At 34.6% G+C, this 26,472-nt stretch overlaps 1 pseudogene; it reads right to left on the bottom strand.

Annotated features, from left to right (window-relative positions):
- LOC148954748 (uncharacterized) lies at positions 1-26,472 on the bottom strand (annotated as a pseudogene).

Raw genomic sequence — 26,472 nt, 5'->3', positions numbered from 1 at the left:
TTAACTTTGACGCTTTATTACACCACCAGCACCATTTTCCAAGCTTGACATGCTAGCGGCTTTGTCCTAACCTTGGCCGACGCACTTTACCATGTCTAAGATGGATTGTGTGAATTCACATAAGATTAGCTTGCCAAAGCTTTTTCCACCAAGCCGGTTTTCATAATTTTGGCTGTTATTGGCCTCTTTAACTCCAAAGAGTCCCGGTAAGGTTTGAAAGGCGTCGACTATGGGAAAAGTTCTCTCAGATTACGTAACCCTTTTCCAATTTGTATACTAACAACACACAACTACCATGAGTTTCTTTGTCTGTCTATTGGTAGAATTGTAAGGAAGGAGACACCAAACTCCAGATTAGTTCGTTTTCGACGTGTTTACTAGTATATTTTGAGCTACCAGTTGCAGTATTTAGAAGTCCTTGAAGCTGCAAATGACCCCATGAACACGATACCGAAGTAGATGATGAGAGCTTCCATTATTTCTGCTGTGACTACATTAGGGGTCTGATTATCAAGTTTACCGTCGTCCCAGACGCCACGAAGGGAGATATTCTGCGTCCTGCAAAGTTTAAGTAGCCTATTTCTACAATGCTTGAAATGAGTTCATGGTTCTGGTGTATGTGTTTTAGTCTTTCACAGTCCAAAGAATTCCTGACATCTTGATTTCCTTGCTTGAACGAAATTAATAGAGCTGCACTTCTACCTTGACAATGCCAGTGAAACTGTAAATCGACATGGGGTCTAAGTGCACCATCTTTTCCAGTCAGTTTTGAGTAGTTCTTTAGGGGTTTAAGACAATTTGACTCAATTTTTACCCCCTACCACCCCAAAACACAGTCAACCACCCTCCGCCACTATCGGAATTCCCAGTTGTGACACAAACACTTCACCAAACTCCTTCGTATTTTAGGTGTTGGCTCACCGCAAGCCAGGGATATCGGTAAGAAGCCCAAAATTAAGTCGATGAGTAACTTCACTCCCCTTTCACATCTGTATTGAAGTCAGAAGATCGGCTTGGTTCATTGTGTTCCATCCCTCAGTGAAAAAAAACTTGCTTTCTTCCGACGATAGTTGTTTTTATTTTTTTCTGAGTATCACTGCGAAACCAAAGTCAGAGGAGGGCAAGATGCCGATGTTAAGCGAGTAGGCAGTAGGCAGATACTTGGCTGTGTCGCTTGCATGTGCTGCATCATTGTTTTTGTATTGTTAAGGCTTTTACTTTTAATTAATACTATGACAGTAGTTTGTCCTTTAATAAACTTTTTAGGAGATGCTTTGTTATATTAACATTTAGTAACTATATTCCTTTATTTGTTCTATACTAAATTTCACACTTCTTTATAACCATAATATTAACATCCACATTTTCATTGGACTATACAAATAGTTTACATAATTTTTGTAGTTTTTGTCTTGCCTTTTGCTTTATCATAATATAAATAGTACAGAACACAGGAAAAAGCCTACACCTTCTTCTCACTGGAATACAAAAGACAAATCACGAGGAATAAAGCAGCAAACTCAATCAAATATGGAATCATACCAATGAAAACAACTTTAAAAAATTGTTATATATTGTCCCTTCAAAGGATCAGTGTTTGTCACTTCATCACGCATCAAAAATACAGTTTTTAGTGAAAAATTGATTTTATTCGAAAGATTATTTCTGCTTACTTACAAAAGTGACTAGCAGCAACTTCCCTTAAAATGAGCCATTACACATCTATCTATGATGTTCTGATAACCTCCCAGCACCGATAAAAAAAAAATGGAGACACATTAGTGCTACAAATGCCAAAAACTGATTTTTCTTATTTTTCAAGGTAGGGTCTTTAATCCTCCTGCATAGGGTTTTCGACCATAATGATTCTTCCAATGGTACACATTTCATTTCGATCAGGTGCCAATTTTGAGGGATTTTTTTTTTAAATCACGTTAGTTTTTTTTATATACTTTTTTTAAGGTGAGTGGCAGAAAAATGTTATGTCCAATTTAAATATGAACACTGATATCACAGTAATAAAGATGTAGGAAACCTAGTAAAGAATAAACCACAGCGTATTGTAACTTCAATTTAGTACAATACAAGAATTTTTAAAAAGTTACTTTTATGGGATGAGGTGTCGTATTTGATTTACTTAACTGCCAGATCCTATGAGATTTGTTTGTACTATTCCTACTAAGAAAAAGCCGTAGGCCTTATCCTCTTTCTCATGGTTGCTGCGGTAGTGACAAACTAGGCCTAGGATTGTAATAGGAAGGAACGAACTCTAGCCCATAATAACTGAAATATTAAAATGGAATATTTTTGTTTACTTTAAAGAGAAACTTTGATAAAAAAAAAGTGATTACTATATGAAATACAAATCTGTTTATGGTTTTTCATCACCAATTCTGCCCTTTGAGTAGAAATTAATTATGTTACCACCCCTTCCATAAGAACCTTATAATAACATTAACAATGGATATCTAGCATAACTTACAGACTTTGTCATGATCGCTCTTGGGTGGTTGAATTCTCTAAAACAATAATTAACTGGACTTTTCAACTATTTGAACCAACTGGTTATCTCAAAATACTTATAGGATATGTTTGGGGGAATTATTTGCTATAGAGAGGCGGTGGGATGCATGTCCTCCATTCAATTTTGACACTTAAATGCTACTAGAGATTCCAGTCTCTGCCAAATTGCATGCAAGTCCTGTGTATATGATCAATCATAAATTTTAGAATTTTTTTTTATTTGGGGTCTCTATTTGCCTTCAAACGACTCATATAAATTATAAATTATTTTAAAGTACCCTTAATCCATGCCTATCAACCTGAGTTCTGCCCTATGATGGATGATAGACTGTCCATCAACAAGTGAAATGCCATACTTTTATGCAATTCTGAAAAACACTTACCTCAGTTTCCCGTCTTACTCCGAATACCTCTCTTGCTTCAATGTAATTAGCCATTGCCCTTAATATTTTATTCACAGTCAACCATGTGGATTTTAATTAAAAAATCAAGGAATTTGAGCTAAAATCAAGTTGGTAGACTGTGGTGGAAAAGTTGAGAGCCATGGCTCATTGAAAAAAGCAAAAAACAGATAGTCTGAGTGAGAAGCAAAGCTGGTATAGAAAATAACTTTGCATGCGCGTTGCTGATGTATTTTTTCTTTATTTTTTCTTCTTAACTGTTATTGAGGCACTTAAAATTTAACAAAAATATACCAATCCAAATTAAATCTATTTGTATTAGGAGAACAACTTAGGATTATCTGAGACAAGAAAGTGATAATCTTGTCGATTTTTAAAACTACCAGATGTGAAGATTTTGAGCCGACGACTTGCAGGATCAATATAAGATACTAGAGTATATAGAAGTGATGTTATTGATGTTAAAAGTAAAGATCACCACCAAGTAGTATCTAGAATTTAAAGCTGAAATGTCTGAAGGGTAATTACTTTCCGGGAAGTTATGATTACCGGACTCCAGAATGAGAATTTGAGAGAAAATTTCCAGGAACAGTTGAATACTAAACTTGAGATTTTAAAATTTTAAAACATGGAAGATAGTTGTAATAATTTTATAAAAATAATTTGTGAAGTTGCTGAAGGTGTCTTAGGGAAGAAAGGTAGGACTGCAGCTAAGAATAGTAGTGAAAAACCGTTATTTTTAATAGAAAGGAGAAGGGACTTGTACAAGAATTATCTGAGTGATTGACAATATGAAATCAAAAGGAATGTAAAGAAAGTAGAGAAAACATTAAAGTATGAACTAAGGAGGTGTGAAGTGGAGGCCATGGAGAAAGTTGCCGAGGATCTAGAAGATGCAGCTAAACGGCATAATAGTATAATATTGTACTGGCATGCTTATTATTTTAGAGGGAGTAGTCAATTAAGACTTGTCCCAGTTAAAGATAGGAACGGGGCCACAATTAGTGATAAAGAAAGAGTTAAAGAGAGATGGGCAGAACATTTTGAGAATATGCTAAACCGAGATAGAGCTACAGGAAAAGATAATAGAGGAAAATGAAAAAGTTTGTGATTCCTTGTATGTGAAGTAAGTTTTTTTTTTGAGGAAAAATTAGCGACAGTACTAAAAGGATTAAAAAATAATAAGGCTCCTGGTGCTGATAGTGTGTCAAATGAGTCAAAGTAGGAAATGAGGTTAGGAGCTGGTTTCGTATTAAATCTGGAATTAAGCAGGGTTGTGTTCTATATGCCTTTATATGGGTTATTTTGACGGACTTTATCTTAAGGAGCACAGGAAAGGCAATGGGAGACCATGGAGTCAAATGGGGAGGAAAAAGTCTCCTGGACTTAAGTTATGCTGATGCTTTAATCATCCCAGATGATAGTGTGAGCAAAATGAATGAAATTTTACAGCTTTTGTGAGTTCAGGGTGCTAGAATAGTTTTCAAAATTATGTGGTAAAGATTTCTAATTAAGTCAATATGGAATTTAGTAAAAATATTAAGACGCAAATACAAAAGTTTCGAAATACCACTTTTTATTAAGATAAAGATACACATCCTGGAATGTCTAAGCTTGGAGGGAACTTGCTAAATAACCAATATCCTGGCTAAGTGCATCATTTAGCGGGATGGACGCGGTTGGTTTTTCATATATATAATCAGATTTTTGAAACTGAGGTCGGACTCTTTGACTTGCAGGGCGAACCTCTACCCGTTTATTATCTTATTAGAAACACCTTGGAATATTGTCAGATTATTGTAAGCATCTTAGTTTTTCTTGTAAGCATCAAGTTTCTAAGCATCTTATTATATATTATTATAGTTTTCTGAGACTTGTGGTCTACTTGGGACAACCAGTCCCAGTAGAATATATATATCTTATTAAACCTTGTATTAGTATATTTAACTGAATAAAACTGTTGTATTATAGCCAATCTCTTTTAAATCTAAAGTTATTCTCTCAAGTATACCCAGCTGGTACACCTCATTACTCCAGACATAACCTAAGGAACGTTACCAAAGTTTAAATACCTTAGGGCCAGAGTTTATCTCCCCCTATAAAGGGATAATAAAGGCATCTATCACTACATCACCTAAATACCATAAATATCACCTTACCACAATTAATCTTTAGCAGAATAAGTCATTAAGGCTGAAAATATGAAAAGGTGACGTTGGGTATTGAAAAGATTGATCAGATGAGCAGTTTCACTTACTTTGGTAGTATTATTAGTAAAGACGGTGGGAGCAGAGAATATGGTAAAAGTAGAATACTCAGGACTCAGGGTGTTTTCTTTTCACAGTTAAAAAAAAGTTTGGAAGAATAGGAAGATGAGTCTGCAAACCAAGATTAGAATCTTAGAAGCTACAGTGATGACAGTGGTCTAATATAGCTCTGAAGCTTCAGCGCTCCGAAAAGTGGATGAAAAGCTGCTTGATTTTTTTCCAGAGACATTGCTTACGGATTTTTCTGGATACCCGGCTGACTGACCGTGTTTCAAATAGTAGGCTGTACAAAGATATAGTTTAATACCGCTTTCTAGGGCTATAATGAAAAAAAGGTTGAGGTGGCTAGGGCACGTGTGTAGATGAAGGATGACATATTATCAAATATTGTCCTTTTTGGCCAGCCTTCTAGGGCTAAACGGAAGGCAGGTCGTACTCATCTGGGGTGAGAGGAGATCATAAAGAAAAATTTAAAGGAAATGGGAACTTCCTGGGAGGGTGTAAAACGGGAAGCTTTGAATAGATTGGGATGGAAGAAGAGCATGCGTAGCTGTGTTGGCCTCAAGTGGCTTGGTGCTGCATTGAGGTGTTAGTAGTAGTAGTAGTAGTATTAGTAGTAGTAGTAGTGGTAGTAGTAGTAGTAGTAGTAGTAGCAGTAGTAGCAGTAGTATTAGTAGCAGCAGTAGTAGTATTAGTAGTAGTAGTAGTAGTAAAGTACGTGATTCAGGAATGGTAACTATTTTTCCCGATTACCTTAAAAATAAAAGTTTATAACCAAAAGAAAACTAAGTTGATTTTAAAAAACGATAAAGTGCCTCAAAATTGGCACCAGATCAAAATGAAAAGTGCACCATTGGAATCATCATGGTCAAAAACCCTATGCAGGAGGATTGAAGTCCCCCGCCTTGAAAAATAAGGAAAATCAGTTTTTGGCATTTGTAGTACTAATGTGTCTTCCTTTTTTCTTTTCTATTTTTGCCTGCGCTAGGGGGCTGTCAGAACATCATAGAAAGATGCTTAATGGCTCTCTTTAAATGAAGTTGGTACATCTAGTTGCTTTTGTAAGTAAGCAGAAATAATCTTTAGAATAAAATCAATTCTTCACGAAAAACCGTATTTTTGATGCATCATGATGTGACAAACACTTCTACTGTAAGTATTCCAATGAGGAAAAGCACTAGGCTTTTTCCTGTGTTTTATAGTTTTTACATATTGATAAAGCAAAACACAAGGGGAAAACTACAAAAATCAATCAGTTCGTGGTAGCAAACTTTACGTAAGGAGAAACCCGGGTCAGTAGTAGCCATAACTTTAAGAAATATAACTCTGATATTAAAACATATAGCAAAAAAATTGGCTTATTATGCTGATTTCAAGTATGTAAGTTTCTTTAAGTTTAATTTTCCCATTAAAGGCTACTAGCTTGAGAAAATCCTTCCTGATTTTCAAAAAAATTAGTAAACGACCCCTAAAAGTCTTATAATCTTAATAAAAATCACACCATCAGATTAAACGTATCAGAAGACCCTAGTGTAAGAGTTTTAAGTTCCTATATGGAATAATACTGAATTTTGTATTTTTTGACAGAAAAAAGATCACGGATGTGTGTTTGTTTGTTTTTATTCGTTTTCCCCAGGGGTCCTCATATTGACTCAGTGGTCCTAGGATAGCATGAGAGGGTTCATTCAAAAGGAAATGAAGAACTTCTAGTACTCTCTTGAAGTGACCAGAAGGATTGGAGGGATGCTGGGGTGACGAAAGTTATTATAAAAAATTAAAATTCTTACGAAACCGAACCAAATAACCCACAAAGATACAGTTAAAAAGTATATCCAGAAGTACCAAAGGATGGCAAAAATACAGGCTGATTTTCGTTAATTGAGAATAATTTTACCAATGTTTTATCGGGATTATAGAAAATATTCAAAAGTACAGATTAAAATTCTCTTCGAAAACGAGAAAAGTATGAGTTTAGTATCTGAAGATTCCGAACTAAAAGGAACTAACTTATGAACCTAATCGGATTATTATTTGAAAAAAAAACTACGTTTTCTAAAGAGTTAAAGAGGCTGAGTCACAAGTTCGAACCTTAAAACGTACAGGGATTAGGAGGTACAGTTGGGGGGCTGCTGCCCCCAACCCCCCCCCTCCGCTTTTGCAGCCTCTTTTGTTAAGATTTTTTAAGTTCTGTAGCCTGCAATCAGTTGGTCGTACCAACACGAATGAAACTGTTTCAATGGCATTTTTTTTTAATCTTCAGAGAATTTGGCAATGACAACTCAGTCTGTAACAGTTATAACTACAAACTTGTCTCTGTGCCAGGTATAGTTATGTATTCAGTGTGATTATGTATGATGGAAAAATGGATGAACCCGAACCTACCTGAATCTAAACTGCTTGTTTATGCTGAGCCCTTCTTCTGTTCCCTGTTTTTTCTGTTCAAAATTGTTAAGTTCATCACATTATAGATTGTTATCGGTTAGGGAAAAATCTCCTGTAAAAAAAACAGCAAACAGGCTCAGTACTGTTTCTAATCAAAGATATGCAATAGGATGTTGCTACGGTAAAAAATTCAAGCAGACTTCGTTCGTGTTGCAACTTCGTTTTCCCTTGAATTTCTTTGCAAGGGAAAAAGCGGGGGTTGAGGGGGGTGGTAGACCCCCAAAATAAAAATCTTAACATAGAGGCTGCAAATGCGGGTAGTTTGGGGGGCGGCAGCCCCGCAACTGTACCTCCTAATCCCTGTATGTTTTAAGGTTCGAACTTGTGACTCAGCCTCTTTAACTCTTTAGAAAACGTAGTTTTTTTCAAATAATTTCTGCACGTTTTTGTACAGTGTATTACTTATTATTGCTTGACTAACTGTTAGCTGATCGTGTCAGGAGTTAAAGTTGGGGGGGTGGCCCCCCCCCAACCCCCCGCTTTGAAGATTCTTTTCTTAAGGCTTTTAATTCCTGAATACTCAAATCAAATGCACAGTAAGATTTTCTTTCTTCAACTTTTTTTCGAGCATCTGGGTATGCGGCATGTTATCAAAGCAGTGGAGACTTACCTGTAAGCTGTAAGCTGAGTTTCTTTTTTAAACTTTAAACTTAAGAGATACTACTTTAAATTCAATATATAAGAAATTTACTCTAACGGGGAACCGAACCCAGGTCTTCCGCAGGACAGACAGGAATAGTGACCACTGTACCATCAGAGACTCTTGTTAAATTATTTTTAGTCTCTGCAATCTATTTTCGACGCAAGGAAATACAAAGTAAGATTTTCGTTTTTCGACAAAAAAAACTTCTGGGAAAGAGCTGGAATTTTCGGAAGCTTGCAGTCGGTCTTGTCAGGTTAAGAGGACTATTTTTCTCCAATTTAATAGTTAAATACTATGCTTTTAGGAATCTCAAAAATTAACATGGGCTCTTACGGGAAGACGAGTTTTTCATAAATGTAAATTCGGGGGATAATTTTTTCGGTCTGAAAATATCAAAAGGCCCTAACAGGTCAAATTCCGCTACGAATGAGTCCTCATTTACCCGTATCCGTTGCCAACTGTGGCCTGTAGGTGTGTCAGATAAAAAAAAAAACTTGATGAACATTAAGTGGCTATATTTGGTTTTTAGAAAACAGGGAAGGAGTGATCGGATTGAGCTGAAATTTTGAGGATAAGCTCCCAGGCCCTAGGAAAGCTCGTTAATCGGACAACGTTAAAGGGGGGCTGTGGTGGGAGGGTCAAAACTTCCGGCCCACTTTCCCCCATGAAGATAAAGTCGGGGGGGGGTGAAATTTGTCATGTTTCTTAGTTTGAGCTTAGGCTACAAAATGTGATCACCGCCGTCTCTCTGCGACTGCTAGAACCGGAAATCTGTTAAGATTGTGGTGGGTCGCCTCTTTAAAGAGGCACAAATGTGCCTCCTTGATCTTTTGTTCTGCACTATGTTAGATTGCGCGATTAACTTGCGGATTTAATTGTGTGGGATTGCTCACTTCATACAAAGTGAGTTATTATTTATCATAGTAAATAATTTAGTTCCATAACTGAATATTTACTTTTGGTCAAGTAACCTTGAATTAAGACTGATTAACAGTTCGTGAATCTGTAGTGTCTCGTCAGAATAAATGTCGGGAAAAAAGCAGCCCCTAAGGCTACCACCCGAGAAGGATACTCCCACTGGAACCCTTGGCCAGTCGCCCTTCCAACTTACTTCTAAAACTCTTTCTAGAACCCCCCCCCCCCCCAACTACGCGGTCCAAAACAGTTAGCCACTTGTCAGGAATTCAGGCCTTAGCCGCAACTAATTCTAGTGAAAGAGGTGAGATGCCTGGCAAAAAGAGGAAAAAGGATGAAACTCTTTCGCCAGTGATAGTGCAACCCCTCCCTTCAAGTGTCCCAGAAACTAGTACTACAGATTACTCCAAATATTATACTGTCTCAATCAAGAAAACCAATCGCCAACCCTTTTCAAAAGATCAAATAATGCAAATTAGGAAAGCTGTCTTTCTTATCGCCAAGGTAAATTTTGAACTTGTTTTCAAGCAGGACGAGTCTATTGATATTTACTTTACGTCTCCTCAGGCAGCAGACCATGCCCTGTCAAAATCCAAAGAAATAATTCTTGATGGCTCGAAAAATTTAGCCACAAAAAATATGTGGAAAAGTTACACAAGTATGGGCTTTATGGTGTTGATACCAGTGTAAAAGTGGAGGAAACACAAACTGAACTAATGGATTCTTCAGGCCTTCTCATAAATCCCTCAACTGCAATAAGGCTAAGTTTAAACAAAGAAGGAGCCCTTCACCCAAGCCGTTCAATCCTCATTTCCTGCAAATTTGAGCTAAACAGACAAAAACTCTTGTACAGTATATCCCTTTTTTATAAGATTTATAAGCCTAAGTCCCTACAGTGCTCCACTTTTCTGGCCCATGGCCACAGCAAAAAACACTGCACACAGTCCCATCCGTCTTGCCTTAAGTGTGGGAAAACAGGCCACGCAATTAGTGAATGCCCTGAGTCAGACCCTTTCTGCAGAAATTGCAACCGTAAGGGAAACACGACCCTCCAAAAACAATCTTGCCCAGCTCACCATAACAGAGTCGTAATCCTCAGGACATCGGAAAAAATGAACCTACCCTACTCAGTTGTAGCTGAGTAGTTTCTTCAAAGTAAAACATTGAAACTAAGATTAAGAGAATCAAATAAAAAAATTTAATTCAATGTTTTTAATTTATTTTTGAATACCAAAAACCAATATATTTGACACTTTTATGCGCCATAACTGTAAAAAACTAAATTTTTTTTTTCAAAGTGACGACTAGATAAATACAATCACTCCTGGAAAAATAGATAAATAATAATAAAACACAAAAAACGTATCCGTTCAGGTGGAAAATGCAAAAAGTCCTAGCATTCCGTTCAGGGGAAACATTCCTGATTATAGTGGCTTCATATATCAGCTCATGGGTACTTTGGCTATGCCAGATAAAGCTGTTGGCAATTTTTTATCGATATTGCCCCTTATTAAGTTGTTTTCCTTGTCTTTTCTTTAATTATACGAACTTTCTTGTGCACTAATAACTGCACTAATTACTAATAAATAAATTCATATTTAGTATCACCATAAATAACTGATTGTTTGATTTAGTGTTGTCAATAGTTAGGCTCTTACACTTTCGTTATAAGGTCAAAATCAATTGGCAAGCAGTCAACGATGGAGCAACACACAATTTTTTCATGGTTTTTCCATTTTCTGCCTTTTTTCTTTTGATTTCCTTATAATTACCTTATAGTCCCTAATTTCCAGGGGTACCCCCTGCCCCTCTGCTGGTGCCCATGGTGCAAATATTGCCTTTTTGGTCAATTGGTCATCTTCCTTATCATTTCATGTAATTCCAAACTAATTTACTCAGTCATTCCTGAGTTACACCCTTTTGACAACCCACACACAAATAGCATGTTTTGATTTAGTTCAACACTCCTATCAACAATCCGTGAAAGACTTATCTTAATGCCCTTCGTATTTTGGGAAAGTAGCAGTAAAGCATGCATACCTTGTCTCAATAACATATACTATATGTAAACGATGCAGAAGTTGCATAACTTGCAGCCTTTTCCCTGAGGCCTCAGGAGGGGGGGGGTGACATCCCCAGCCTCTTAATTATGAAACCCTTTCATATTGGTTAAAATCGTTATTTCTCAAAACATTTTTGGATGTTTGTTTTGGGAAATGATGGCCGTGGTGGGGGTGGTTTCTCTCAAATCACTGTGACTTTTAAATGAGACACTATAACTTCCAATTTAAGATCAAATGAAAATCACTTGAATTTATTAAGGCCATCCATTCCATAAAAAAAAACTTATATATCCCCAGGGCATAACTTAAAGTCCTTGACCCAGGGCCCTGGGGAGTTGTGACAACCCTAGAAGGATTGTTATATGTTCTTTGGACTTTTTTCAACAAAATTGTCATCGCACAATTTCAATCAAATGCGCTAGGTGAAAATAGTTGAGGGGGGAGGGCTAGTTGATCTCCATCAATTTTGACTCATAAAAGGGAACTAGAACTTCCAATTTCAATCAAATAAGCTACCTCTAAAGTTTATGCAACCATCCCTTCAATAAGAACCATAAACACCCTAGGGGCATAACTTACAAGCCTCGCCATCAGGCTCTGTTGGTTTGTATCAGTCCCAAAAGCCTTGTTGTACGATCTTTGAACTATTTCGAATAAGAGGACTGTCTCAAAATTTCTATGGGATACATCTCAGGGAAACACGACGAGGCTAAAGATAAATTTAAAATCAGGATAAAAATCTGATTCTTTTGATGTATCTTTTGGTATCCAAACTCCGTTGTTTAGAGTCTCGGTTGCTAATGAGACGAGTCGCTCTTACTATACATTCGTTACCACGAACTGTTTGAAACAGTGGCGTAATTTCGTTAAAATCCTGTGGGCAGAATCCCATTCCTTAACGTAGAATCTACTAAAGTAATCCATGTAAATGAGGATAGGCCAAAATCTTGCTTAACTCCTGTTTCCATACCAAATCAACTATTAACCTCGCTTCCTACAGTAACTATGGAAAAATAGAGAAAGTTCAAAGTTCTCAACATCGTTATCACTTTTGAGTCTGTTTGTTTGGGGAGGGGGGGGGTCATGTAACCATACCTTATATGCCCTCATGGAACAACTTGCAAGTAGTAAATTATATAAAGCTTAAGAAGGGACAAGAAAAGGGGCAAGAAAAGAGAAAAGAAACGGAACAAGATAATTGCTGTTGATTTGAACAATACATGAAAAAATACATGAAAAACCCATGCCTGACACGCTACACTTACACGTAAACATTCTAAAAAAGCTGACAAAGATTGTATTATTGTTGTCAATTGCACATTGGAATTACACACTTCCTTGGCCCCTTTTCAGAGCATGTACTCGTGGATACCTTTCCAAGCAACGTGATTAAACATGCTTTTACAATCGAAATTGTTTGATTGACATTTGCAAAAAAGGGGTAATTAGTGATTGGATAATTTTTTAACATGATATCTCTGAATAAAATATTTTTGGAGGGATGGGATGATGGGAGCGAGGTGTCTTAGAGTACTTATAATGGTGTTATCTGGGGAGATTACGTTCCTTGGCACCTTTTCAGAGCATGTACTCGTGGATACCTTTCCAAGCAACGTGATTAAACACTCTTTTACAATCGGAATTGTTTGATTGACATTTGCAAAAAAGGGGTAATTAGTGATTGGATAATTTTTTAACATGAAATCTCTGAATAAAATATTTTTGGAGGGATGGGATGATGGGTGCGAGGTGTCTTAGAGTACTTATAATGGTATTATTTGGGGAGATTACGTTCCTTGGAACCTTTACAGAGCATGTACTCGTGGATACCTTTCCAAGCAACGTGATTAAACACACTTTTACATTCGGAATTGTTTGATTGACATTTGCAAAAAGGGATAAGGAATTCACTTTAGGGATTATTTGGGTGAAACCGTTTTAGGCATTTTAGAGAATTATTTGGGCGAAACAGTTTGAGGTATTGTTAAACACGATTGGCTGAAATAAAAGCGGAACTTTTAAAATCACAACAACTGAAGGTCAGTAAATGATTCTTTTGTTTTTTTGTTTTTTTTGTTAAACACGATTGGCTGAAATAAAAGATGAATTTTTAAAATCACAACAACTGAAAGGTCAGTAAATGATTCCTTTGTTGTTTTTTTTTGTTAAACACGATTGGTTGAAACAAAAGCAGAACTTTTAAAATCACAACAACTCATGGTCAGTAAATAATTCCATTGTTTTTTTTGCTAAACACAATTGGTTGAAATAAAAGCGGAACTTATAAAATCACAACTGAAGGTCATTAAATAATTCATTTGTTTTTTTTTGTTACAAAATTTTGGATTAAAAAAAAGAGGAACTAGTAAAATCAATAAAAGTAATTGTCATTTCCTAATTCCTTTGTTTTTTTTTGTTAAACACGATTGGCCTAAATAAAAGCGTAACTTTTAAAATCACAACAACTAAAGGTCAGCAAATAATTCCATTGTTGTTTTTTTTTGTTAAAAATGATTGGTTGAAATAAAAGCAGAACTTTTAAAATCACAACAACTCATGGTCAGTAAATAATTCTTTTCTTTTATTTTTTTTTAAACACGATTGGGTGGAATAAAAGCGGAACTTTTAAAATCACAACAACTGAAGGTCAGTAAATGATTCCATTGTTTTTATTTGCTAAACACGATTGGCTGAAATAAAAGCGGAACTTTTAAAATCACAACAACTGAAGGTCAGTAAATGATTCCTTTTTTTTTTTTTTTGTTAAACACGATTGGCTGAAATAAAAGATGAACTTTTAAAATCACAACAACTGAAAGGTCAGAAAATGATTCCTTTGTTTTTTTTTGTTAAACACGATTGGTTGAAACAAAAGCAGAACTTTTATGAAAATTCTAACGACCAGAGGAATTTTGAGATTTTTCATTGATCGGAGATACAGCAATGGTACAGTTTTTTAATAGCATGGAAAAGAACGAGTATTGAATGCCTCGTTGTTTAAGTTAAGAGGTGAAATCAAGACCAGAGGAATTTTTGAGATTTTTCATTGGTCAGAGATGCAACAATGGTATACTTTTTTAATAGCTTTGAAAAGAACGACAATTGAATGCATCGTTGTTTAAGTTAAGAGGTGAAATCAAGACCAGACGAATTTTTGAGATTTTTCATTGGTCAGAGAGGGTTTTATGACTCCTCCCACACAATGAATTCAGATGGTTTTAGGAGTCATCCCCCAAGCCATAACTCCATTCAACCTTGAGCGAAGGTATAAAAGTTTGATGATGTATTTCTCTTCTTAACAACTACATTAATAGCTTCCAAGATGATAGGACTGTATGACACAGAATTTATCCGTTTGAAGAAATCATCTTGTGGTGTTATATTTGAATATGCATTTTTATTATTATCAATGGAACTCGAGGAAATTGACTGTTATCATTGGATAGTGAACTATAACATGTTTGAGTATGATGAAAGCTTGTGGAGTACTACATTACATCAAATAAACAGACTGGGATTCTACGATAGAGTGATTACACCACTTAATAATAATGGTCAGGAACTGAGAAATGTCCAGGAGGAAGTCAGTGAAATTTGCAGCTTTTTTGGCGTTGAAGCACTCTACGTAAAGGGTAATGTACCTACAGATAAAGTTTTAATTCAAAAGTGTGACCCTAGAATTCTACTTTTCAATCTAGAAGAATTTAAGTGTCCTAAATTTGAAGGCCTTTATCACCGTCCTGAAGACGAGGTCAGGTTCTTCGCACACTGGATACCTAAGGACATCCCTGATCGTGATAAATGCATAAGACACGGTAAAAACTATTCTATATCATGGGACCATCGTTTCTGAATGTTTAAGAGTGAACGTGTGTATGACCACATATCATAATATAATTTTGTATTAATATTCTACATAGCATTATTTCATTAAAAATATATTATGCATTACATTGTTATGTGTTCATTATTTTTAGAGTAAGCTAGCATATCAAAAGTTTAGCACACACAGAGACGAAACACACATAGAGACGACACAATCACAGAGAAAACGCACGCACACAGACGACACACACACATAGCGACGACACAGACACATACAGAGACGACACACACAGACACACAGAGACGACAAACACACACACACACAGAGAGAGAGAAGACACATGCACAGAGACAATATACACACAGAGACAGCATACACACACAAACACACAGACGAAACAAACACCTAGCGACGACACACGCACAGAGACGACAAACAAACACACAGAGACGACACACACATACACACACACACACACACACATACACAGAGAGAGACTCTGGTGTTTTATTCTGTGTTTTTTTTTTCTTTACTTGGTGGTCATTCAAAAAGCGAGGATTTCTGTTAAATAAATAATTCTTGTACCTTTTAAAATAGCTTTACGGGGTTTGAGAAACTCTGTTGTCTTATTCCGTGTGATTTTTTCTTTACTTGGTGGTCATTCAAAAAGCGAGGATTTCTGTTAAATAAATAATTCTTTTACCTTTTAAAATAGCTTTACGGGGTTTGAGAGACTCTGTTGTTCTATTCTGTTTTTTTTCTTCTTTACTTGGTGGTCATTCAAAAAGCGAGGATTTCTGTTAAATAAATAATTCTTGTACCTTTTAAAATAGCTCTACGGGGTTTGAGAGACTCTGTTGTCTTATTCCGTGTGATTTTTTCTTTACTTGGTGGTCATTCAAAAAGTGATGATTTCTGTTAAATAAATAATTTTTGTACCTTTTAAAATAGCTTTACGGGGTTTGAGAGACTCTGCTGTTTTATTCAGTTTGATTTTTTCTTTACTTGGTGGTCATTCAAAAAGCGAGGACTTCTGTTAAATAAATAATTCTTGTACCTTTTAAAATACCTTTAGGTGGTTTGAGAGACTCTGTTGATTTATTCTGTATGATTTTTTTTCTTTACTTGATGGTCTTTCAAAAAAGCGAGGATTTCTGTCAAATAAATAATTCTTGTACCTTTTAAAATAGCTTTACGGGGTTTGAGAGAGTCTGTTGTCTTATTCCGTGTGATTTTTTCTTTACTTGGTGGTCATTCAGAAAGCGAGTATTTCTGTTAAATAAATAATTCTTGTACCTTTTAAAATAGCTTTAGGGGGTTTGAGAGACTCTGTTGTTTTATTCTGTGTTTTTTTTACTTGATGGTCATTCAAAAAGCGAGGATTTCTGTTAAATAAATAATTCTTGTACCTTTTAAAATAGCTTTACGGGGTTTGAGAGACTCTGTTGTCCCCGACGATCAGAAATTAAACTATAAAAAAGTTTCTTCACCTCTTGAATACACAATACCGAAAGTTTATTCAACTTTCATGTAAGAAAATTATGGAAAATACAATTCTCTAGTTCAAATGTGAAACTTAAGTCCAGTTTTGGATACTCATGATGATGAGGACTGATGATTCTAATTCAATATTTTTTTTCATAAGAATATACTATATTTTTTTTTAACTTTGAAATTATTCAACTTTTTTTTTTGTACGTATCTTAAAATGACAAAATATGCTTACGGCTCTAACAATTGTACTCTATGATTTCTCAGAGACACGATGCGGCTTTCCCACTGGTACTCTATGGCTGGTTATCGACACTACCTAGTTTATTGCATGTATTAAATCAGTATTTTTACGCAGTGGAAAGATAAACAAATAAGTCATATCTTTAAAAAAAAAGTGAAGATGGAGCATTTTAATAAAGTCTGTTCACGTGAAAATGTTATTGTAGCATTGAATGCCGACAGGGAGAAGTATTTAAACTATGAAACAAGTACAAGTGGTAGCACTATTGGAAATGTATGCATGCACTGTCATGACAGTAAGGAATTAAATTTCTTTGGAATACCGAAAAGATTCTGTTGCACAAATGGTGGATATGCGAGATTGAGATCTCCGGAGATGATCGCACTCAAAGAGAATGCCAACATAAATATAATCGTTGATGATAGAGGACAACTCCTTGCTACTGTTGCAGGTAAGACATTACCTACTGATACATCCAATCGTCATCTTTTAGGTATTAGCATTCAACGGAAGGTCAATAAATGAAAGGCCTACTCTTCTACTGATATCGTAAACCATATCTTGGCTACGTTCCGAAACTGTTACCTGTGTAAAAATAATGTGATAATAGACAGTGAAATTGCCATAAAAATAAAAAGGGCATTGTCAGAAAATATCACTATGGAATATCAAGATGATTTGATGAAAAGTAAAGTGCCAGCAAACATTACTACCATTAATCAAACAGTCGATGAATCAAATAATACCAAAGATGAAACGTATATTGAACCTGTTGGTGACACACCAGTAAATATTGTGTATGACTCAAAATGGAATAATGATTATTCTACCGATTACGAGTTAAGAGAAGACAATAGCTAAAATATCAAGAGAGAACACGGTGAACTATTTTATGGAACAGATTCAAAACGTCCAAAGTAGATCATTGATATTAATAATGTATCATAATATATTTTTGTATTAATATTCTACATGGCATTATTTTATTAAAAATATATTATGCATTACATTGTTATGTGTTCATTATTTTTAGATTAAGCTAGCATATCAAACGTTTAGAATGTCTATTAAAACATTGGAGATGTAAGAAAAGGAATTCGCATACATCTATTGTCAGACACATGGTATAGAGTGAATAAATTTTATTTATCAACATCTTTTGTCAGATACATCATATAAAATTGACAGAATCTAAGTGTCAGAGTGAATAATTTTTTCTTTTATCAACATCCTTTGTCAGATGCATCAAATAAAAATGACGAAATCTAAATTTCAGAATGAATCAATGCTTTAACAACATCCTTTATCGGATATGTCGGATAAAATTGACAAAAACTAAGTATCAGAGTGACTAAATTCTATATCAGCATCCTTTTCTCGGTTACATAGGATAAAATATCGGATAAAATTGACAAAATCTGAGTATCAGATTGATTAAATTCTATATCAACATCCATTTCTCAGGTGCATGGGAATACCATTGACAAAATCTAGGTATCAGAATGAAAAAGTTCTTTATGAACATCCGTTGTTGGATATGTCATTATGTCATTATGAAAAAATTGTAAGTAAGTAAGTGAGTAAGTAGGTAAGTAAGTAAGTAACAAACTCTTTCTTGAATGCACCTCTTGGATACACAATACAGAAATTTAATTCAGGAAATTTTGAAAAAAAAATTTAGACGGGGTTACGTGCGCGCACGTAACCCCGTCTAAATTTTTTTTAGACCCCGTCTAAAAACAACAGATGTTGATAAAGAATTTATTCATTCTGATACCTAGATTTTGTCAATGGTATTCCCATGCACCTGAGAAATGGATGTTGATATAGAATTTAATCAATCTGATACTTAGATTTTGTCAATTTTATCCGATATTTTATCCTATGTAACCGAGAAAAAGATGCTGATATAGAATTTAGTCACTCTTATACTTAGTTTTTTTCAATTTTATCCGACATATCCGATAAAGGATGTTGTTAAGGCATTTATTCATTCTGAAATTTAGACTTCGTCATTTTTATTTGATGCATCTGACAAAGGATGTTGATAAAAGAAAAAATTATTCACTCTGACACTTAGATTCTATCAATTTTATATGATGTATCTGACAAAAGATGTTGATAAATAAAATTTATTCACTCTATCCCACGTGTCTGACAATAGATGTATGCGAATTCCTTTTCTTACATCTCCAATGTTTTAATAGACATTCTAAACGTTTGATATGCTAGCATACTCTAAAAATAATGAACACACAACAATGTAATGCATAATATATTTTTAATGAAATAATGCGATGTAGAATATTAATACAAAAATATATTATGATACATTATTAATATCAATGATCAACTTTGAAAATTTTGAATCTGTTCCATAAAATAGTTCACCATGTTCTCTCTTGATATTGTAGTTATTGTCTTCTTTTAACTCGTAATCGGTAGAATAATCATTATTTCATTTTGAGTCATACACAATATTTACTGGTGTGTCACCGACAGACTCAATATACGTTTCATCTTTGGTATTATTTGATTCATAGACTGTTGGACTAATGGTAGTAATGTTTGCTGGCACTTTGTTTTTCATCAAATCCTCTTGATATTCCATAGTGATATTTTCTGACAATGCCCTTTTTATTTTTCTGGCAATTTCACTGTCTATTATCACATTATTTTTACACAGGTAACAGTTTCTGCACGTAGCCAAGATATGGTTTACGATATTAGTAGAAGAGTAAGCCTTTCTTTTATTGACCTTCCGTTGACTGCTAATACCTAAAAGATGACGATTGGATGTATCCGTAGGTAATGTGTTACTTTCAACAGTAGCAAGGAGTTGTCCTCTATCATCAACGATTATCTTTATGTTGGCATTCTCTTTGAGTGCAATCATCTCCGGAGATCTCAATCTCACATATCCACCATTTGTACAACGGAATCTTTTCGGTATTGCCAATAAATTTAATTCCTTACTGTCATGACAATGCATGCATACATTTCCAATAGTGCTACCACTTGTACTTGTTTCATAGTTTAGATACTTCTCCTTGTTGGCATTCAATGCTACAATAACATTGTCATGTGAACATACTTTATTAAAATGCTCCATCTTCACTTTTTTTAAGATATAACTTATGTGTTTATCGTTCCACTGCGTAAAAAATACTGATTTAATACACGCAAAAAACTAGGTAGTGTCGATAACCAGCCATAGAGTACCAGTGGGAAAGCCGCATCGTGTCTCTGAGAAATCATAGAGTACAATTGTTAGAGCCGTAAGCATATTTTGTCATTTTAAGATACGTACAAAAAAAAAGTTGAATAATTTCGAAGTTTAAAAATAAAAAATAGTATTTTTTTATGAAAAAAAATATTGAATTAGAATCATCAGTCCTCATCATTATGAGTATCCAAAACTGGACTTAAGTTTCACATTTGAACTAGAGAATTGTATTTTCCATAATTTTCTTACATGAAAGTTGAATGAAGTTTCGGTATTGTGTATTCAAGAGGTGAAGAAACTTTTTTATAATTTAATTTCTGATCGCTGGGGACAACAGTGTCTCTTAAACCCCGTAAAGCTAATTTAAAAGGTACAACAATTATTTATTTAACAGAAATCCTCGCTTTTTGAATGACCATCAAGTAAAGAAAAAAAAACACACAGAATAAAACAACAGAGTCTCTCAAACCCCCTAAAGCTATTTTAAAAGGTACAAGAATTATTTATTTAACTGAAATCCTCACTTTTTGAATGACCACCAAGTAAAGAAAAAATCACACAGAGAAAGACAACAGACTCTCTCAAACCCCGTAAAGCTATTTTAAAAGGTACAAGAATTATTTATTTAACAGAAATTCTCGCTTTTTTGAATGACCACCAAGTAAAGAAAAAAAACACACAGAATAAAACAACAGAGTCTCTCAAACCCCGTAAAGCTATTTTAAAAGGTAAAAGAATTATTTATTTAACATAAATCCTCTCTTTTTGAATGACCACAAAGTAAATAAAAAATAACAAAGAATAAAAAAACAGAGTCTCTCAAACCCATTAAAGATTTTTTAAAAGTTACAAGAATTATTTATTTAACAGAAATCATCGCTTTTTGAATGAGCACCAAGTAACGAAAAAATCACAGATAATAAAACAACAGAGTCTCTCAAACCCCGTAAAGCTATTTTAAAAGTTACAAGAATTATTTATTTATCAGAAATCCTCGCTTTTTTAATGACCACCAACTAAAGGAAAAATCACACGGAATAAGACAACAGAGTCTCTCAAACCCCGTAAAGCTATTTTAAAAGGTACAAGAATTATTTATTTAACAGAAATCCTCACTTTTTGAATGACCATCAAGTAAAGAAAAAAAACAGAATAGAACAACAGAGTCTCTCGAACCCCTTAAAGCTATTTTAAAAGGTACAAGAATTATTTATTCAACACAAATCCTCGGTTTTTGAATTACCACCAAGTAAAGAAAAAATCAAACGGAATAAGACATTAGAGTCTCTCAAACCCCGTAAAGCTATTTTAAAAGGTACAAGAATTATTTATTTAACAGAAATCCTCGCTTTTTGAATGACCTCCAAGTAAAGAAAAAAAAACACAGAATAAAACTTCAGAGTCTCTCCATGTGTATGTGTGTGTGTGTGTGTGTGTGTGTGTCATCTCTGTGTGTGTGTTTCGTCTCTGTGCGTGTGTCGTCGCTATGTATGTGTGTCGTCTGTGTGTGTGTGTGTATTCTGTCTCTGTGTGTATATCGTCTCTGTGCATGTGTCTTCTCTCTCTGTGTGTGTTTGTGTGTGTGTGTCGTCTCTGTGTTTGTGTGTGTGTGTCGTCTCTCTGTTTGTGTGTGTGTCGTAACTATGTGTGTGTGTCGTCTATGTGCGTGTGTGTTGTCTCTGTGTGTATATCGTCTCTGTGCATGTTATGTCTCTATGTGTGTTTCAACTCTGTGTGTTCTAAACTTTTGATATTCTAGATTACTCTAAAAATAATGAACACATAACAATGTAATGCATAATATATTTTTAATGAAATAATGCTATGTAGAATATTAATAAAAAATTATATTATGATACGTGGTCATACACATGTTCACTCTTAAACATTCAGAAACGATGGTCCCATGATATAGAATAGTTTTTACCGTGTCTTATGCGTTTATCACGATCAGGTATGTCCTTAGGTATCCAGTGCGCGAAGAACCTGACCTCGTCTTCAGGACGGTGATAAAGGCCTTCAAATTTAGGACACTTAAATTCTTCTAGATTGAAAAGTGGAATCCTAGGGTCAGACTTTTGAATTAAAACTTTATCTGTAGGTACATTACCCTTTACGTAGAGTGCTTCAACGCCGAAAAAGCTGCAAATTTCACTGATTTCCTCCTGGACATTTCTCAGTTCCTGACCACTATTATTAAGTGGTGTAATCACTCTATCGTAGAATCCCAGTCTGTTTATATGATGTAATGTAGTACTCCACAAGCTTTTATCATACTCAAACATGTTATAGTTCACTATCCAATGATAACAGTCAATTTCTTCGAGTTCAATTAATAATAATAAAAATGCACATTCAAATATAACACCACAAGAAGATTTCTTCAAACCGATAATTTCTGTGTCATACAGTCCTATCATCTTGGAAGCTATTAATTTAGTTGTTAAGAAGAGAAATACATCATCAAACTTTTATACCTTCGCTCAAGGCTGAATGGAGTTATGGCTTGGGGGATGACTCCTAAAACCATCTGAATTCATTGTGTGGGAGGAGTCATAAAACCCTCTCTGACCAATGAAAAATCTCAAAAATTCGTCTGGTCTTGATTTCACCTCTTAACTTAAACAACGATACATTCAATAGTCGTTCTTTTCAAAGCTATTAAAAAAGTGTACCATTGTTGCATCTCTGAGCAATGAAAAATTTCAAAAATTTCTCAGGTCTTGATTTCACCTCTTAACTTAAACAACGAGGCATTCAATACTCGTTCTTTTCCATGCTATTAAAAAACTGTACCATTGTTGTATCTCCGATCAATGAAAAATCTCAAAAATTCCTCTGGTCGTTAGAATTTTAATATAAGTTCTGCTTTTGCTTCAACCAATCGTGTTTAACAAAAAAACAATTGAATCATTTACTGACCTTTAAGTTGTTGTGATTTTAAAAGTTCATCTTTCATTTCAGCCAATCGTGTTTAACAAAAAAAAAAACAAAGGAATCATTTACTGACCTTCAGTTGTTGTGATTTTAAAAGTTCCACTTTTATTTCAGCCAATCGTGTTTAACCAAAAAAACAAAGGAATTATTTACTGACCTTCAGTTGTTGTGATTTTAAAAGTTCTGCTTTTGTTTCAACCAATCTTGTTTAACAAAAAAACAAAGGAATCATTTACTGACCTTCAGTTGTTGTGATTTTATAAGTTCCTTTTTTATTTCAGCCAATCGTGTTTAACAAAAAAAAAAAAATGAATTATTTAATGAACATCAGTTTTTGTTATTTTAAAATTTCATATTTTTATTAATCCAATATTTTTTAACAAAAAAAAAAGAAATTATTTACTGACCTTCAGTTGTTTTTATTTGAAAAGTTCATCTTTTATTTCAGCCAATCGTGTTTAACAAAAAAAAAAAAAGGAATTATTTACTGACCTTCAGTTGTTGTGATTTTAAGAGTTCCACTTTTATTTCAGCCAATCATGTTTAACAAAAAAAAACAAAGGAATAATTTAATTACCTTAAGTTGTTTTTATATTAAAAGTTAAACTTTTTTTTAAGACAATATTTTTTAACAAAAAAAAAAACAAAGTAATTATTTACTGACCTTCAGTTGTTGTTATTTTAAAAGTTACGATTTTATTTCAACCCATCATGTTTAACAACAAAAAAAACAAAGGAATTATTTAATGACCTTCAGTTGTTGTGATTTTAAAAGTTCCGCCTTTATTTCAACCATTCGTGTTTCACCAAAAAAAACAATGGAATTATTTACTGACCATGAGTTGTTGTGATTTTAAAAGTTCTGCTTTTGTTTCAACCAATCTTTTTTAACAAAAAAAAACAAAGGAATTATTTACAGACCTTTCAGTTGTTTTGATTTTAAAAGTTCATCTTTTATTTCAGCCAATCGTGTTTAACAAAAAAAAAAAAAAAGGAATCATTTACTGACCTTCAGTTGTTGTGATTTTAAAAGTTCCGCTTTTATTTCAGCCAATCGTGTTTAACAATACCTCAAACTGTTTCGCCCAAATAATTCTCTAAAATACCTAAAACGGTTTCACCCAAATAATCCCTAAAGTGAATTCCTTATCCCTTTTTGCAAATGTCAATCAAACAATTCCGAATGTAAAAGAGTGTTTATTCACGTTGCTTGGAAAGGTATCCACGAGTACATGCTCTGAAAAGGTGCCAAGGAACGTAATCTCCCCAAATAACAACATTATAAGTACTCTAAGACACCTTACTCTCATCACCCCATTCCTCCAAAAATATTTTATTCAGAGATTTCATGTTAAAAAATTATCCAATCACTAATTACCCCTTTTTTGTAAATGTCAATCAAACAATTTCGATTGTAAAAGCGTGTTTAATCACGTTGCTTGGAAAGGTATCCACGAGTACATGCTCTAAAAAGCTTCAAAGGAACGTAATCTCCCCAAATAACACCAGTATAAGTACTCTAAGACACCTCGCTCCCATCATCCCATCCCTCCAAAAATATTTTATTCAGAGATTTCATGTTAAAAAATTATTCGATCACTAATTACCCCTTTTTTGCAAATGTCAATCAAACAATTTCGATTGTAAAAGCATGTTTAATCACGTTGCTTGGAAAGGTATCCACGAGTACATGCTCTGAAAAGGTGCCAAGGAAGTGTGTAATTCCAATGTGCAATTGACAACAATAATACAATCTTTGCCAGCTTTTTAGAATGTTCACGTGTAAGTGTAGCGTCTCAGGCATGGGTTTTTCATGTATTTTTTCATGTATTGTTCAAATCAACAGCAATTATCTTGTCCAGTTTCTTGTCCCTTTTCTTGCCCCTTTTCTTGTCCCTTCTTAAGCTTTATATAACTTACTACTCTTGCAACCCTATCCCCAGAGCACTGGGAGATTGTGTCAACCCTAGAGAAGAGAATCGTTATTTTATTATTCCAATCAAATACGTTTGGTGAAAAAATGGGTTGTTGAGGAGGGGGATTAAATGCACTTCATAATTTTTGACTCTTAAAAAGAAACTAGAATTTCCAGTTTTCAGCAAAATTAGCCTCTTCTAAAGTTAAACAACCATCCCTTCCATAAAAAACCCTAAATGCAACTGTGACATAACTTATAACCCTCGCCCCAAGGCTATGGTGGTTTGTATCAACTGCGAAAGTCTTGTTATGTGATCTTTGTATTTTTTGAATAAGATGACTGTCTCAAAATGTGTATTGGATGTATTTCGAGAAAACCCAACGTGTGAGGGGGGATAGCTGCCCTTTCATCACTCTGACTCTTAAAAACGGGCACTAGAAATTCTGATTACCAATCCAATGAGTCCTCCCCAAAGTATATACGACCACTCTTTCTATGAAAACTTTAGATGCCCCAGGGCATAGCTTATAACCCTTGCCCTGAGAGCTGTGGAGCGGGGTGTCTTCTTCAAAGACATAATTGCCGGAAGCTTCAGCTACGATAAACATAATTGCTGTCTCCAAATCTTGACTGAATGGCCTTAGGGAAATGAGGAGTGGGGGGGCTGGTTTCTCTCAAATCACTTTTTACTCTTAATAAGAGCACCCTAACTTCCAATTTTAAATCAAATGAGCACCAAATGTGCCTCTGAAGATTATACGACCATCATTCCATAAAAACCCTATATGCCTCCAGGGCATGACTTACAACCCTATCCCTAGGGCACTGGGGGGTTGTGTCAACCCTGAAGGAATTGTTATATGTTCTTTGGACTATATTGAGTAAAATTGTCACTTCGCAGTTTCAATCGAATTCATTCTCTGAAAAGAGGGGCGTCGAGGTGGGGGGGGGGACTAGCTGCCCTCCATCACTTTTGACTCTTTAAAGGGAACTAAAACCGTACTTAAAACTCTTGGTTCAAAAGCAAAAAATAGTAATTACAAAAATATTTGTATAGATTTCAGCCGGGAATGACAACAATTTAAAAACCTTAAAAAGAAAACCAAAAGTTTGAAGCTTAGAAGACGATCGGTATTAGAAATCAGACTTGCTTCAATAATCAAATATCTTTGAAATGACCCCAGTATGAAAATACATATCAGTATAAGAAAACTGAACTAGAGGTAGACCCAAAAAAGGAAATTTACAAGTGTTACAAATGATATTTCGTTGAAAAAAAAAGTTTTTTCCCACCACCTGAACAATTAACAAATCTACAACCTGGAACGTCATTTAAAACTACACGAATAAGGGCAGCTAAAGCAAAGGCCATCGACAAATTGTCTGAATTAATGAAAATCCAAAATGAACAAGAAAGAAACGTGGGTTTAGAAGATAAGCGACAGTGGATTAAAAACTTACCCAAATCGAAAATGACATTTATGATAATTGGATTTGGGGTTTTGACATGGGCAAGGTCATCAATGATTACCATGCCTTTGTTCAAAAAATAAGGTTTCCGCGATATGTATTTCAT

Source organism: Artemia sp. Qi Xiang Cuo, chromosome 3 (assembly GCF_049724085.1).
Source record: "Artemia sp. Qi Xiang Cuo chromosome 3, ASM4972408v1, whole genome shotgun sequence".
Lineage (NCBI taxonomy): Eukaryota > Metazoa > Arthropoda > Branchiopoda > Anostraca > Artemiidae > Artemia > Artemia sp. Qi Xiang Cuo.
The sequence above is the reverse complement of the archived record's forward strand: the minus strand, read 5'-3'. Positions and strand labels throughout refer to the sequence as shown.